The sequence below is a fragment of the Aplidium turbinatum genome, chromosome 11 (assembly GCF_918807975.1).
Source record: "Aplidium turbinatum chromosome 11, kaAplTurb1.1, whole genome shotgun sequence".
Classification (NCBI taxonomy): Eukaryota; Metazoa; Chordata; class Ascidiacea; order Aplousobranchia; family Polyclinidae; genus Aplidium; species Aplidium turbinatum.
In genome coordinates, this window is record NC_137482.1 from 5,172,876 (window position 1) to 5,186,999 (window position 14,124).

At 37.6% G+C, this 14,124-nt stretch overlaps 3 non-coding genes across 3 annotated transcripts; all 3 read right to left on the reverse strand.

Annotated features, from left to right (window-relative positions):
- Nucleotides 1-3,634: 3,634 nt before the first annotated feature.
- Nucleotides 3,635-3,706, reverse strand: Trnaf-gaa (transfer RNA phenylalanine (anticodon GAA)). Its single transcript has one exon. It is a non-coding gene; the product is annotated as a tRNA-Phe (tRNA).
- Nucleotides 3,707-6,156: 2,450 nt separating this feature from the next.
- On the reverse strand, nt 6,157-6,228 carry Trnaf-gaa (transfer RNA phenylalanine (anticodon GAA)). The gene has a single exon. It is a non-coding gene; the product is annotated as a tRNA-Phe (tRNA).
- A 4,803-nt stretch (nt 6,229-11,031) lies between these two features.
- On the reverse strand, nt 11,032-11,103 carry Trnaf-gaa (transfer RNA phenylalanine (anticodon GAA)). The gene has a single exon. It is a non-coding gene; the product is annotated as a tRNA-Phe (tRNA).
- Between the last annotated feature and the right edge of the window lie 3,021 nt (nt 11,104-14,124).

Consider the following 14,124-nt stretch of genomic DNA (forward strand, 5'->3'; position numbering starts at 1 on the left):
GAGTTCAAAATCATGAAAGAAATCAAGCACAAAAGTTGAAGGAGCACCACTTCGCAATCGAGTCATGCCTTTAAGTCCCTTGTCAAAGACAAAGCCACATACTCTTGAGCGGTGTCGAACCAACACCCTGTTGAACGTCGAACCAGGGCTCTCACCACTCGGCTATGCAGAGTTGGGATTGGTAAGACAATGTCCAAGCAAGCAAAAGTTGCTTTTTAAAAACATTTTCAACGTGTTAAAACGTTAAAATGACGATGGTTCTGTCACTTACTTTCTTGGTTTCTGAGTGTGAGAATAGTCAAAATCTGGTGAAAAAACACAGACATTTGAGAAGTTTTGCAAATTAAGTCATAACTTTAGCAACTTGAAGACTTTCTTATTTGACGGCGTACGCTCAGACAGCAAAATTCGTCATTTTTCAACTGAGACGTCTGCAGACGTTGAATCTATGTAAAAATCACGGATTTTGCTGTTTGTGCCGTCACTATTGTACAAGAGCTGCAAAATTAATTTTACTGGTTTGCAAACCCATGCTTCTCTGAGAGCACCACTTTCACAGAAACTGCTGCAACATCGACATTGGCTCACTTTTATTATACAATTGCAATTGCTTATCTCAACAAGTAAAACTATTACTCAAACTTGTTACCACAGTGATCTCAAGATGACACTCACATCGGCTAAAGGTTAAACTTTTGTTTTTCTGGGAAGTATTGCCTTTCCTTGTATGGACACTTCCACAAACTAAAAGTGCTCTTATCAACTGATGCTAAGGCTATGTTCCTTATTCTAATCTATTTTCAACATAAACGTTTTTAGTCTTTCTTGCAATTGGGCGACACTCGAATGAATCAGATGCAGCTTTCACCATCACCATGCTGCGAAGATTTTTTATTGTCCACTGCTGCTTCACTATTGCCCTTAACGCTTCTTAATAGTTGAAGTCGATTGATTGAAAGGGTTTCTTTGTTATCTTTTAATAATTTAATTCACCATTATTAGGTGATAATTACAGGGCAATCAATCACGCAGAAAAATCCTTTGACGCACTGAAGGTGTGAGGGCAGACTCATCAATCCAAACAAAATTCACAAAAAAGCTGCTTTTTGTTTTTTCATAAATACCCAACAGAAATAGGCCGCCAGGCAGTAACAGCGAAACCAGCATCGTCATTTTGGCTGCTTGGTCTTGGGCAAGTGTAGACTGAGGAATCGCCAACATTGCACTGTCGGTTACCTTTGTACACGTATTCTAGCTACATTTGCTTCCCAAGTGTATTTTAAGAATTTACGAAGTGATAATCCTCCATGGAAGAGTGGCTTCAGCGCCAGAAAGGGCATGTGAGGTGATTTGAGTTTCCAACTGCAGTGATGAAAGCTAGCAGCTACATTAGCCTACCATTATGAACAACATGCTAAGGTAGCATAAGTGATTTTTAACTACAGAATGTGCAAACTGCAATATAAATAGATAACTCATTAAGATTTCATTCTTTTCATCGGTGATGTGGAAATTTAAATTGAAAAATAATAAATTGTCCAAACTTGCCATAAAGAAATTTATTGCTGTGAGCAATCAAAGCTCAAGCTCTTTAAATCGTCATAGCCTCTAGCAAGAAGGAAGGCAGATATAAGAATTTGAGTGTAAAAACTTTGCTGCATTTTCAAGTTGAAAATTTTAGATTAAAAAGGTGATAACTGATAATATTCAAACTTTTATAATATAACTAAAACATATCACTAACTAACTCCAGCCAGATGAGCATTTTATATCTTAATTTAGATTAACATATAAAATCAAATATTTGTTTATCGATTTGGTAATTAGGCCTTCAACTTGTTTGTCGTATCCAGGCTTACACCCGGTGGTTGAAGATTTAAATTAAGTGGACGGGAAGGTAAGGAAGCCAATCTTCGTGTCCACCTTCAGGCATGCCTAAGTGTCCTGCTACAGAAACAGCCGCATGCTCGAGCGGTGTCGAACCGGCACCCTTTCGATTGCCGTCCCAGGGATCTCACTACTCGGCTATGCATTCTTATATAACTAAAAAAAAAGGAACGCTTGGGCTTTGTCTTTTTCAGTGTGATTCCTTAAGCCGAAGAGGTTATTTATTGAAAGCTACATAGCAACTTACCTGTTGAAAGTATCCCAGAACAGAGCTCAGTCTACGTTTTTGCATTAATAGGGTAATGTACAAATTGTCAAATTTTAAAACGTAGGCCAATACTGGTTGTGCTGTTGACATGAGAACATGAAGAAAAAAGTCGGTCATAAAATATGGCCTGGCCGTTCCATACTCGGAGTTGCATAAGCTTTGAGATTTTTTCAAAACGTTACTTAAAGAGTTGATTCGTCATAGCACACATGACTAGAGAACTATGTTCAGAATAGAGAACTGTGAATCGAGAACTAGAGAACTGTGTTCTGTGACTATGCGCTCAACATGATGGAATTGGTAAGGAAACTTACTAATCGAGTAACGTGATCAAGTTTAACATCTTCAAGTTTATTACATATAGAAACACAAAACTACGCAACAAATTAAGTATCGAACGTTTTCGACATGACAAGATGTCCTCTTCAGGAATAATATACATATAACTTAACTACATCTGAATAAAATGCAATGGTTAACTAAGTCTATAAACAGAAAAAGACAAAAACTGCACAGTAGGCTACTTCTGACTAGGTCAAACTCAAGGATAGGCTCCACGAGAATCAAAGGTAACTGCATCAAAAGGTGTTAAACAGATCATCTTGTGATGTCGAAAACGTTCGATACTTAATTTGTTGCGTAGTTTTGTGTTTCTATATGTAATAAACTTAAAGATGTTAAACTTGATCACGTTAATCGATTAGTAAGTTTCCTTACCAATTCCATCATGTTGAGCGCATAGTCACAGAACACAGTTCTCTAGTTCTCTATTCACAGTTTTCTATTCTGAACATAGTTCTCTTATAGTCATGTGCTATGACGAATCAACTCTTTAAGAAACGTTTTGAAAAAATCTCAAAGCTCATGGAACGGCTTTGCAAAAGCAGCAAGCCCGCTAGATGCGCCAATCAAACTTGCAGATTCAAAGCATTAGAGCGAATTTGTTTATTATCTCGTGAAGTGCAGTAGGCTATGAGCCTACAGATCCTGCGGTAATATTCGAAGCACCAAAACGTCTTTTTAAAAAAAAGAATACATAAAAAAATTACAAAACTGCAAAAAAGACAGTTCTGCGCCCCTCTACCCAACTGAGCTAACCGCTGCGAAAGACCATAAGCTTGTCATCCAGTTAGCCACGACCCCCACAGACCACAACAATAAATCTAACTAACACATTTATACACACAGGTGTGCAGAGGCAGGCACATTACTTCAGAAAATAAAAAGGGTTTAGCCACTGACATCAGAAAACAACAACGGCTGCTGGTTACATCACAACCAGTCTTTTCTACCTCAGTTTACCTTTTCACTAAATATGGTGCATGGGTTCGTCACAACATTTTAAGGGTGCACGTAGCAAAAAAGGTTAAAGAGCACTGGGTTAGACGACTTGTATTTGAATTTATGAATTGAGTTTTCGAAATAGGAAATCTAAAGAAGAAGTTTAGTGAATAAAACTACTCACTATCAATAAAAAATTGCCTCGACCCGGAAATGAACCAGGACCTTCAGAGTTTCAGTCTGATGCTCTCCCAATTGAGCTATCGAGGCTTATTGATCTGGCCAGTACGGGAATCGAATCGCAACGGCTTTGCAAAAGCAGCAAGTCCGTATTTCTAGATGAGCCAATCAAACTTGCAGATTCAAAGCATTAGAGCGAATTTGTTTATTATCTCGTAAAGTGCAGTAGGCTATGAGCCTACAGATCCTACGGTAATATTCGAAGCACAAAAACGTCTTTTTAAAAAAAAGAAGTCATAAAGAAATTACAAAACTGCAAAAAAGACAGTTCTGCGCCCCTTTGAAAGCTGTGCCCTAAGCGACGGCCTAGTTCACCCTGGACACGCCGCCCCTGCTTGTAGGCTAAGTGCTTTCTAAAACACACGCTATACAATAAAATGTAGTTATACAGCATACACTTGATTAAGACTGAAAATATTGAATGTGTATCATGATAAGTTATTTTAGAATAGCTATAGCCAGTGAGCGAACTAGCAAAGTTAATCAGCCAAGAAACTTAGAATAAAAGCGACCTTACAACCATGTGTGTTGTGATGGCTGACTGAACTTAACTAATTGAATGGTTGACAATAGGGCGTCGTTGAGGTCGGATTGATTCGTTTCGATGTGGCACATAGTGTCGAAAGCAGATAAAACAAAACTGACACAGCCGCTGTCGGAAGTGAAACAGATCCGAGTTTAAGAATTTATGTTGAGCCAGGAAAAAAATGAGAACGTTGTTTCTTTAAGCTCTTTGGTTGTCTAAAAAGAGAAATCAATTTATTGTGTAGATCAGTTATTTATTTCAATGTAGATGTATAATCAGCTATTTTCCGTTACTTGAAAAGGGCTAACATGTGTAAGGCCGAAAACGTTCGTAGTTTATAGTTTATGTTCAGTTTAATATATTATGTTAAATGCCGTGTGGTTGCTTGGATTTATTTGTTTATGGTTTAAAAAGAGAGAACCGTTTATGAAATGAATTAAACTTAAAGTCAAAAATGTGAGCTTATTAATGGTAAATGTTTTCAAACTATGGCATAATGAGACTAAAGCCATAAGGCTGAGAATATATGATACGTGAGACTGAAACATTAAAGTCAATGCAAATGCGATGATTTGTACGAATTCAAGGTTAAAGTCGGTACAACCTCAGATTTAACCAGATTTTTTAATAAACTTTGGTTTTCTTTCTTTTTAGTCAGTGAAATAATTGGGACAGCTGATTCTAAAGTGGCCTAAGTTAAAAAACGTGGATTTGAGATCATCAAGTTCAAAAACCCATGCCACGACAAACATTGCCACTGAAGGTTTGCAATCTTTAGTTTAATAAAGGTTGTATTCCCTAATGAAGATTAATAAAGATTGCAAACCTTCAGCGACAGCGTCCACCACAGCACGAATCTCTAAACTCGATTATCTCAAAATCACTGTTTTGACTTGGGCTACTTTAGAATCAGCTGCCTCAATTGGTTTATTTCGTTTCAAAATGTACGTATATCTATGGCAAGTTATTAGAATATGGCCTAATATTTCACATTGATTCTAGTCCTGTCCAGATGTGTTGCCTATAGGAGCAGGAGTTTTAAAGTATTAAGGAGCCAGAGTCTGGTTTCAGCAGGTGTCGGAGTGGAGTGAAAGCCAGAAATTCTTGGCAAAAACAGGAGCCGAAACGGTGTCAAAATCTGATTTTTTTGCCAGTTGATACTTTTGCCGTTCGAAAATTTACGCTGTAGCCTACTTCGCGCAGTTTGTTATTTTTCTGTCGTTTCTTTCCAAGTAGTCATGTTTTCATTTAACAGTATGCTTCTTATTTCATGACATGAGAAAAAAAAAGTATAACTGTACAAGTTATAATAAAAAAAAAAAACTGAATGGTGGTTTATGGTCTGCACTCGGTGTGGAGTTTGGAGTGAACATCTCCAAACGGTTTGGAGCAGGAGTGGAGTTTGGAGTGAATATCTCTAAACGGTTTGGAGCAGGAGTGGAGTTTGGAGCGAATATCTCTAAACGGCTTGGAGCAATTAATTATAGAATATTGACGATGTGATTGAAATAATTAAAAGTATATTAACTGCAATATTGATAATGGGACATAGTATCATATTTTAATTTTTATAAGCATACCTACTCAATTAAAAAAATATAAAGAAGAAGATAACAACAATTGAAAAAAAGATCGTTCCTCGGTTTGAGCAGTTGGTTCATAATATGCAGCAACAAAAAGTCGTTAAATATTTTCTCAAATCTGTTTGTTTTATGTAATATTGTAGTGTAATGGTTTCTTTCTAAAAATATTTTTATTATTTTGACCTCAGTTTACCTTTTCACTAAATATGGTGCATGGGTTCGTCATAACATTTTAAGGGTGCACCGTAGCAAAAAAGGTTAAAGAGCACTGGGTTAGACGACTTGTATTTGAATTTATGAATTGAGTTTTCGAAATAGGAAATCTAAAGAAGAAGTTTAGTGAATAAAATTACTCACTAGCAATAAAAAATTGCCTCGACCCGGGATTGAACCAGGACCTTCAGAGTTTCAGTCTGATGCTCTCCCAATTGAGCTATCGAGGCTTATTGATCTGGCCAGTACGGGAATCGAACCCATGACAATCGCGTTATAACACGACGCTCTAACCAACTGAGCTAACCGGTCAGACGAAAGTGTTTTGCTTTAAATTTAAACAAACTCCTGCAAGTATGCACAATTGCACAAGATTCGTGCCACTGTTCCATTAAATAGGGATTTTTTCACTACGGTGGTTTCCCTTGTCTAGAATCTCAATTACGTCACAGTCAAATTGCCTATTAAATGTACAATATATGCATGTTGTTGTTGGCTGTCGCGCATTCAAATGTTTTTATAACTTTTACAACCACCTTGCACTTGTTTTGTGGATATCAAATAAAAAGTTTAGCTCATAGCTTTATAATGTAAATTGAATTGTTTAAATTTCAAAAAAAACTTTCATCAAACAGTATCCATCAAAACATGTTTGCTTGTAGTTGTAGGCAGGGCCGGCGCAAGGCTATTCTGCGCCCTAGGCAAGCTTTTTCTGTGGCCCATGGCTCAACATTTCACTGTAATAAGCAAACAACAAAATTTGAGTTTTTTTGGTTTCTTTAACTCAAGTTGTTGTTGGTTAAATGACTTTACAGCAGTTAGTAGCAGTTCAAAATTAAATGGTATTAATCAGTGGTGGATTTCCAGAAGATTAGCTTCCGGAGCGCTAGTTTTTTACTTTCCAAATGCGCTAGGTGCCGTAGAAGAAATTCAGAAATATGTCTTTATAAGACTTTGAAACAACACACTTGATGTACCTAAAACGTTGCTAAAGTAAGTAGGCCTATCATGGTCTATAGATGGTATAGCGTTGTTCAATGCAAATATTCATATTTTAGTGAAACAATAATACAAAAAATACAAGTTATAGCGTAGAAAAATAAAAGAAAAAAATTTGTTTTTAGTTTTTTCCATTTTTGATTTTTCAAGTTATAGCCTACAATTTTTAAGACACTTGTCGTATTTAAAATCATAAAACCTCTGGCGACTTCGGGTCTCAATTGCCGGGTTACGTCCATGACGTAATCAGGATCCAACATCCTTCGCTGGTTAAAAAATTCTCAGTGGAAGACGGATCATTCGTATAAAGAGTAAACTTGAAACAGTTACAGTGTGTAGAGAAACACGGTCAGATGTCAGTATGAGGTTCATTTGTGAAAATCCGCGCTCACACTCGCTCGATGAAATTGGAAGGGATTATAGTGACGTTATCAAATTTTGAAGACTCTGGGATCTTCTTTTCGTAGTTATATATTCACGAAGTCCTCTCACAGCAGCTTCGCGTTCATCTAAGCGCAATCTCTTTGCCACTTCAATGCTTTCGTTTTTTCCGTGTGTCATTGCTGTGTCCTGTGGCCAAATAGTTGAGACAAGTATTTTTCAGCTGTTAATAAATGACAAGTCTGTTGAATTCAACAAGCGATTTTGGATGGAATTTCCTAAGTGTTATAACTTACACCCTTCTCTGTTGGGTGGAAAATATCACCCTTTGGTAGGGTGAAAATGACCATCTTTCCCAATAGGCTATGGGGTGGGAATGAAAAAGTAAAAGTGGAATTTTTAGACCACCCCTAGAAGTGGTTAAAACTACACTTTTTGATTTACAGTGTAGAAGATGCGGGGATTGATTAGCAGGCTATTTCTGCATTATTGTTTACATGTAATTCTACACCTTTGAACTCTAAGTTTTCTTCAGCATCCTTAGCAATGTCATAATGTCGTCCGGGTTCGTTCCTTCGTGTTTCAAATAATTTGCAAGATTATTAATTTTGCTATCTGCATCTTAAATAGTAGCCTACATGCTTTGTTTTACAATTCAAGGCTTAGGCTATTTCGGATAATTCTTGCGAGTGTTCGTACATCAAAGCCAAGTCCAACAAGAAATCCGTGGATGTTATCTTCGACAAGAGTCCTTGATATTTCACACGTTCCCGACAATCTCTTGTGTCGCTAATAGCTCCCTTTTTGAAAAATTTGACAAGTGCTGGGAAATCATTTCAAACGGCACTAACTGTGCGGAAACTCGAGGCTACCCAACGTGTGTCCAGTAGGCCTACCCTTCCGATTTTCAACAACTGCACTTCAACAGCCGCTGCACATTCACCCAATTCCCTGCTATTGTTAGGAGAAGCGTGGTAAAGGCTATAGCGTTTGTCCATAAAAGATCGAAATCGATTCAAATTACTGACTGATTTTACAGCATGACGAACCGATAGTTCCACAATCTATGGTTGCACAATACCACACCACAATGTCTGGAAATTAATCACGAAGCCATTTTGCTACACCATTTTTGCGACCTATCATCACAGCCGCGCCATCACATACAACACCAATCAAACAAGAAGATAAAAATGTTGTAGACATGCCATATGATTTTAGGCAGCTCTTCAGGAAATCAAAGATGCTATTCGCCGTAAGAATAGCGAGCTCAACAAGACAAATACATTCACAGGTTCGCTTCCGTCAAGACTGGTACGAAGATAATCAGAGTGGATACTGGATACGTGATTTAACGTGGTCGACTCATCAAGAATTATGGATATAGTTTTACTGAACAGGGCAAAGCATAACACTGGTCAACACAACTTTTCTTGCATGGAGTTTTTCAATGGATTTAGGGTAATTTTGGGGTGCTGAATCCGAATCTGACCTCAGATTTATCCTATCACATCAGGTTTGTGAGATATGACAACAGCAAATTGTTACTTTTGTCAAAAGTGGAAGATTTGACGTTGCGTTGATTGCACATACACATTGTGCTTTATCCAGAAATCCAGGCCATGTAGTACATAAATAGCTGAAATACACCCACCAACTATAATTTTGATAATAATTTGTTTTCTAAGCAACATTATTAACCATGCAGTAGTAACAAGCTAAAAGGGAGGCTAAAAGTATAACTGCCCCCTCCCCCGTCAATGTTTTTCATGAAACCACAAAGATTTAAATAGGCCTATGGCAATGCTTGTTCAGTAACCTTATTTAAGCTGTTTTGGCCTGTCTAACACTAAACTTTCGTTATAGCACTGCATATGTTGGTGGTAAACGCAACGCCAAATCTTCCACTTTTGACAAAAGTAGCAATTTGCTGTTATCATATCTCATAAACCTGACGTGATAGGATAAATCCGAGGCCAGATTCGGATTCAGCACCTCAAAGTTACCCTAAATCAGTTCTCAAAGCCCATGCAAGAAAAAAAAATTTTTTTGTTGACCAGTGTAATAAGAGTATAAAATATTTGAGCTTCCGGAACGCCGTTCCGGAGAAGTCAATTTTTTAACCGAGCTTCCGGAGCGGCGCTCCGGACCGCTCCGGCTGAAATCCAGCCTTGGTATTAATTCACTTTTTATGCTTTTTATGCTTTAAGGTTGTATTCCCTAATGAAGATTAATAAAGATTGCAAACCTTCAGCGACAACGTCCACCACAGCACGAATCTCTAAACTCGATTATCTCAAAATCACTGTTTTGACTTGGGCTACTTTAGAATCAGCTGCCCCAATTGGTTTATTTCGTTTCAAAATGTACGTATATCTATGGCAACTTATTAGAATATGGCCTAATATTTCACATTGATTCTAGTCCTGTCCAGATGTGTTGCCTATAGGAGCAAGAGTTTTAAAGTATTAAGGAGCCAGAGTCTGGTTTCAGCAGGTGTCGGAGTGGAGTGGAAGCCCGAAATTCTTGGCAAAAACAGGAGCCGAAACGGTGTCAAATCTGATTTTTTGCCAGTTGATACTTTTGCCGTACGAAAATTTACGCTGTAGCCTACTTCGCGCAGTTTGTTATTTTTCTGTCGTTTCTTTCCAAGTAGTCATGTTTTCATTTAACAGTATGCTTCTTATTTCATGACATGAGAAAAAAAGTATAACTTTACAAGTTATAATAAAAAAAAAAAAAACTAAATGGTGGTTTATGGTCTGCACTCGGTGTGGAGTTTGGAGTGAACATCTCCAAACGGTTTGGAGCAGGAGTGGAGTTTGGAGTAAATATCTCTAAACGGTTTGGAGCAGGAGTGCAGTTTGGAGTGAATATCTCTAAACGGCTTGGAGCAATTAATTATAGAATATTGACGATGTGATTGAAATAATTAAAAGTATATTAACTGTAATATTGATAATGGAACATAGTATCATATTTTAATTTTTATAAGCATACCTAGGTAAAGGGTAAAGGGGGGTCCCATACTTGATTCAAGTGTCGGGTATGAGAAGATAAGGTTCTCATTGTACTAAGCCTTCGGCACTAAGGAGAGTAGGGTGGCCAGTTCCTTTCTCTCGGCCGCCTTTACTTCAGCAACTACGCCCACCCAATTTATTACACCCTGGGTAGAGGTGAGCGGTGTTTTCAACAACCAGCTAAAGCCGGGAGTCGAACCAGGTGTGCATAATTGGAAAGCCAACGCCTTATCCGTTGCGCCATCTCACCGCTGCATATCTTACTCAATTAAAAAAATATAAAGAACAAGATAACAACAATTGAAAAGAAGATCGTTCCTCGGTTTGAGCAGTTGGTTCATAATATGCAGCAACAAAAAGTCGTTAAATATTTTCTCAAATTTGTTTGTTTTATGTAATATTGTAGTGTAATGGTTTCTTTCCAAAAAATGTTTATTATTTTGACCTCAGTTTACCTTTTCACTAAATATGGTGCATGGGTCCGTCACAACATTTTAAGAGTGCACCGTAGCAAAAAAGGTTAAAGAGCACTGGGTTAGACGACTTGTATTTGAATTTATGAATTGAGTTTTCGAAATAGGAAATCTAAAGAAGAAGTTTAGTGAATAAAATTACTCACTATCAATAAAAAATTGCCTCGACCCGAGATTGAACCAGGACCTTCAGAGTTTCAGTCTGATGCTCTCCCAATTGAGCTATCGAGGCTTGTTGATCTGGCCAGTACGGGAATCGAACCCATGATAATCGCGTTATAACACGACGCTCTAACCAACTGAGCTAACCGGTCAGACGAAAGTGTTTTGCTTTAAATTTAAACAAACTCCTGCAAGTATGCACAATTGCACAAGATTCGTGCCACTGTTCCATTAAATAGGGATTTTTTCACTACGGTGGTTTCCCTTGTCTAGAATCTCAATTACGTCACAGTCAAATTGCCTATTAAATGTACAATATATGCATGTTGTTGTTGGCTGTCGCGCATTCAAATGTTTTTATAACTTTTTATTATAAGCAAACAACCACCTTGCACTTGTTTTGTGGATATCAAATAAAAAGTTTAGCTCATAACTTTATAATGTAAATTGAATTGTTTAAATTTCAAAAAAAACTTTCATCAAACAGTATCCATCAAAACATGTTTGCTTGTAGTTGTAGGCAGGGCCGGCGCAAGGCTATTCTGCGCCCTAGGCAAGCTTTTTCTGAGGCCCATGGCTCAACATTTCACTGTAATAAGCAAACAACGAAATTTGAGTTTTTTCGGTTTCTTTAACTCAAGTTGTTGTTGGTTAAATGACTTTACAGCAGTTAGTAGCAGTTCAAAATTGCATGTTATTAATTCACTTTTTATGCTTTCTTTTTTATTTGTAAGTTTCCTTACCAATTCCATCATGTTGAGCGCATAGTCAGACTCAATGTATATCGTTGCCACTAGCATTGAAATGGGTGGTCTATTGAGTATAGGCTACTTATAGACCAGGGACCGGAATCACTTTAGGTACTGCGCCCAGAAACTTGTTAAAAGGCTCGGAAAGTATTTTTGTAAATGTCTTTATTTTTGCACTGTGATAGCTCAGGTGTCCTTACAAAACTACCTTCTAACTTTTCCTCGGAAAAACTTTTGGAGATGTCTTGCTTTTTTTCAGAAAAGGTCCCGATTACGTTTAGTACCAAGCCTAACCTGTTATCTCAGCGGCCATCATTGTAGCTAATGTAAGTTATCATCCAGACCTCAAATCGATTCTTTTTCACATTACAAAAATATTACAATTTTTTAGAAAAAAAAAATCTATCCTGAATCATTGTAGGTAGATCGTGCAATCGTTTTGATAAGTTTCGTCTTTGAAAAACTTCCCATTGAAGCATTTTGTATACTGTCTAAAAGTTTTAATGTACCAATAACGATAGCACATCTTGAGATGTCATAAATTTGGGGAATTTTGTGGTTATTACTGTTAGTTCGCTGCTCCACTCATTGGAGTTAATGTACCTGTTTGATTGCACAAATGTTTGATAATTGCGAGTATAAAAGGTTGTTCAATGTTCATTGCTCGAAGTGGCTTTTCATCTGACTCTCAACAGGACCTATCGTCAGAATGATGTTGTCGTTGTATTGATTGTCGGTTGTCGCTCTGCAACAGCTAAAGTCTTTTAGCGACAGGGCTCATTCTTAATTTTATATCAAGTTTATGATGTCATAACATTACTACCCGACTTATTCTCATTGCATTATGCAAGAAAGAACACAAGCGGTACCGGTTTTACACTCTTCGGTTTGACCCGACATGGAATCGAGCTCAAGTCAGCACCAGAGCCGAAAGCGAAACCACTCGGCCACTGAGCTCGGGTATTGTCAGAATAAAGTAAACTTAATTGTGGTTAAGTGTTTATAGCAGAAGGAAAGAAAAAAAGAAAACGAGATGTAAATTTTGGCTAATCAAACAACTTCAAATTAAAACGAAAGAGCTATAAGGCATAAACAATTAAATACTTCACCACATTTAAGTTTATTTTATTCTGACGATAGCTTCTGAGGAAAGTTAGACGAAAAGCCGTTTCAAGCAATGAACAAACTTTTACTCGCACTCTTCAAATTCTGTACCAACAGTCAACTCTTTTTTACTTCCCGATGTAGATATTACCGACCTTTTTGAGCCTGATGCTGCGAGTTCCCTGTGGTAATAGCGAACTGCACTAGCTTTCGAAACACAGTTCCCTAGTCATGTGCTATGACGAATCAACTCTTTAACTAACGTTTTGAAAAAATCTCAAAGCTCATGCAACGGCTTTGCAAAAGCAGCAAGTCCGCTAGATGCGCCAATCAAACTTGCAGATTCAAAGCATTAGAGCGAATTTGTTTATTATCTCGTAAAGTACAGTAGGCTATGAGCCTACAGATCCTACGGTAATATTCGAAGCACAAAAACGTCTTTTTAAAAAAAAAAAGACATAAAAAAATTACAAAACTGCAAAAAAGACAGTTCTGTAGCCTACCCCTCTAACCAACTGAGCTAACCGCTGCGAAAGACCATAAGCTTGTCATCCAGTCAGCCACAACTCCCACAGGCCACAACAATAAATCTAACTAACACATTTATACACACAGGTGTGCAGAGGCAGGCACATTACTTCAGAAAATAAAAAGGGTTTAGCCACTGACATCAGAAAACAACAACGGCTGCTGGTTACATCACAACCAGTCTTTTCTACCTCAGTTTACCTTTTCCCTAGGCTATGTGCTAGCCTTCCCATATTCACGGTTCAGCCAGAATGCCAGTATCTAATAGGCCAGGGGTGTGCAACCTTTGTTACAGGAGGGCCAGATATAAATAATTGGGTGTAACCGCGGGCCGCACGTTTATTTAACATATGATTTCTAGTAGTTGCAGGCACAAAAGAGTAGTTTTTCTTGTTATTCATGTTATTCTTATATTAGGGGTTATCTCCTTCCAGAAATAATAAGTTAGGACGCATAACATTCTGAAGAAAACTGCTATTCAAATTTATTGTCACACTGTCTTTAAACGAGCTCAGTGAGAAGTTTGCAGCTGGCTTCTTTTCCTGACGGCTTTTTCCAAATTTGCTTTAATGGAAGTGATCGCAATTCGAAGTCCATTTTCCAAGTGTTGGTCTGTCAGAACCGATCAATAGGGAGATTTCATGACGCCAGTTTTAGAAAAAAATGTTCGCACAAATACGTTGAGCCAAAAAGTGCCATTTTTGAAGCCA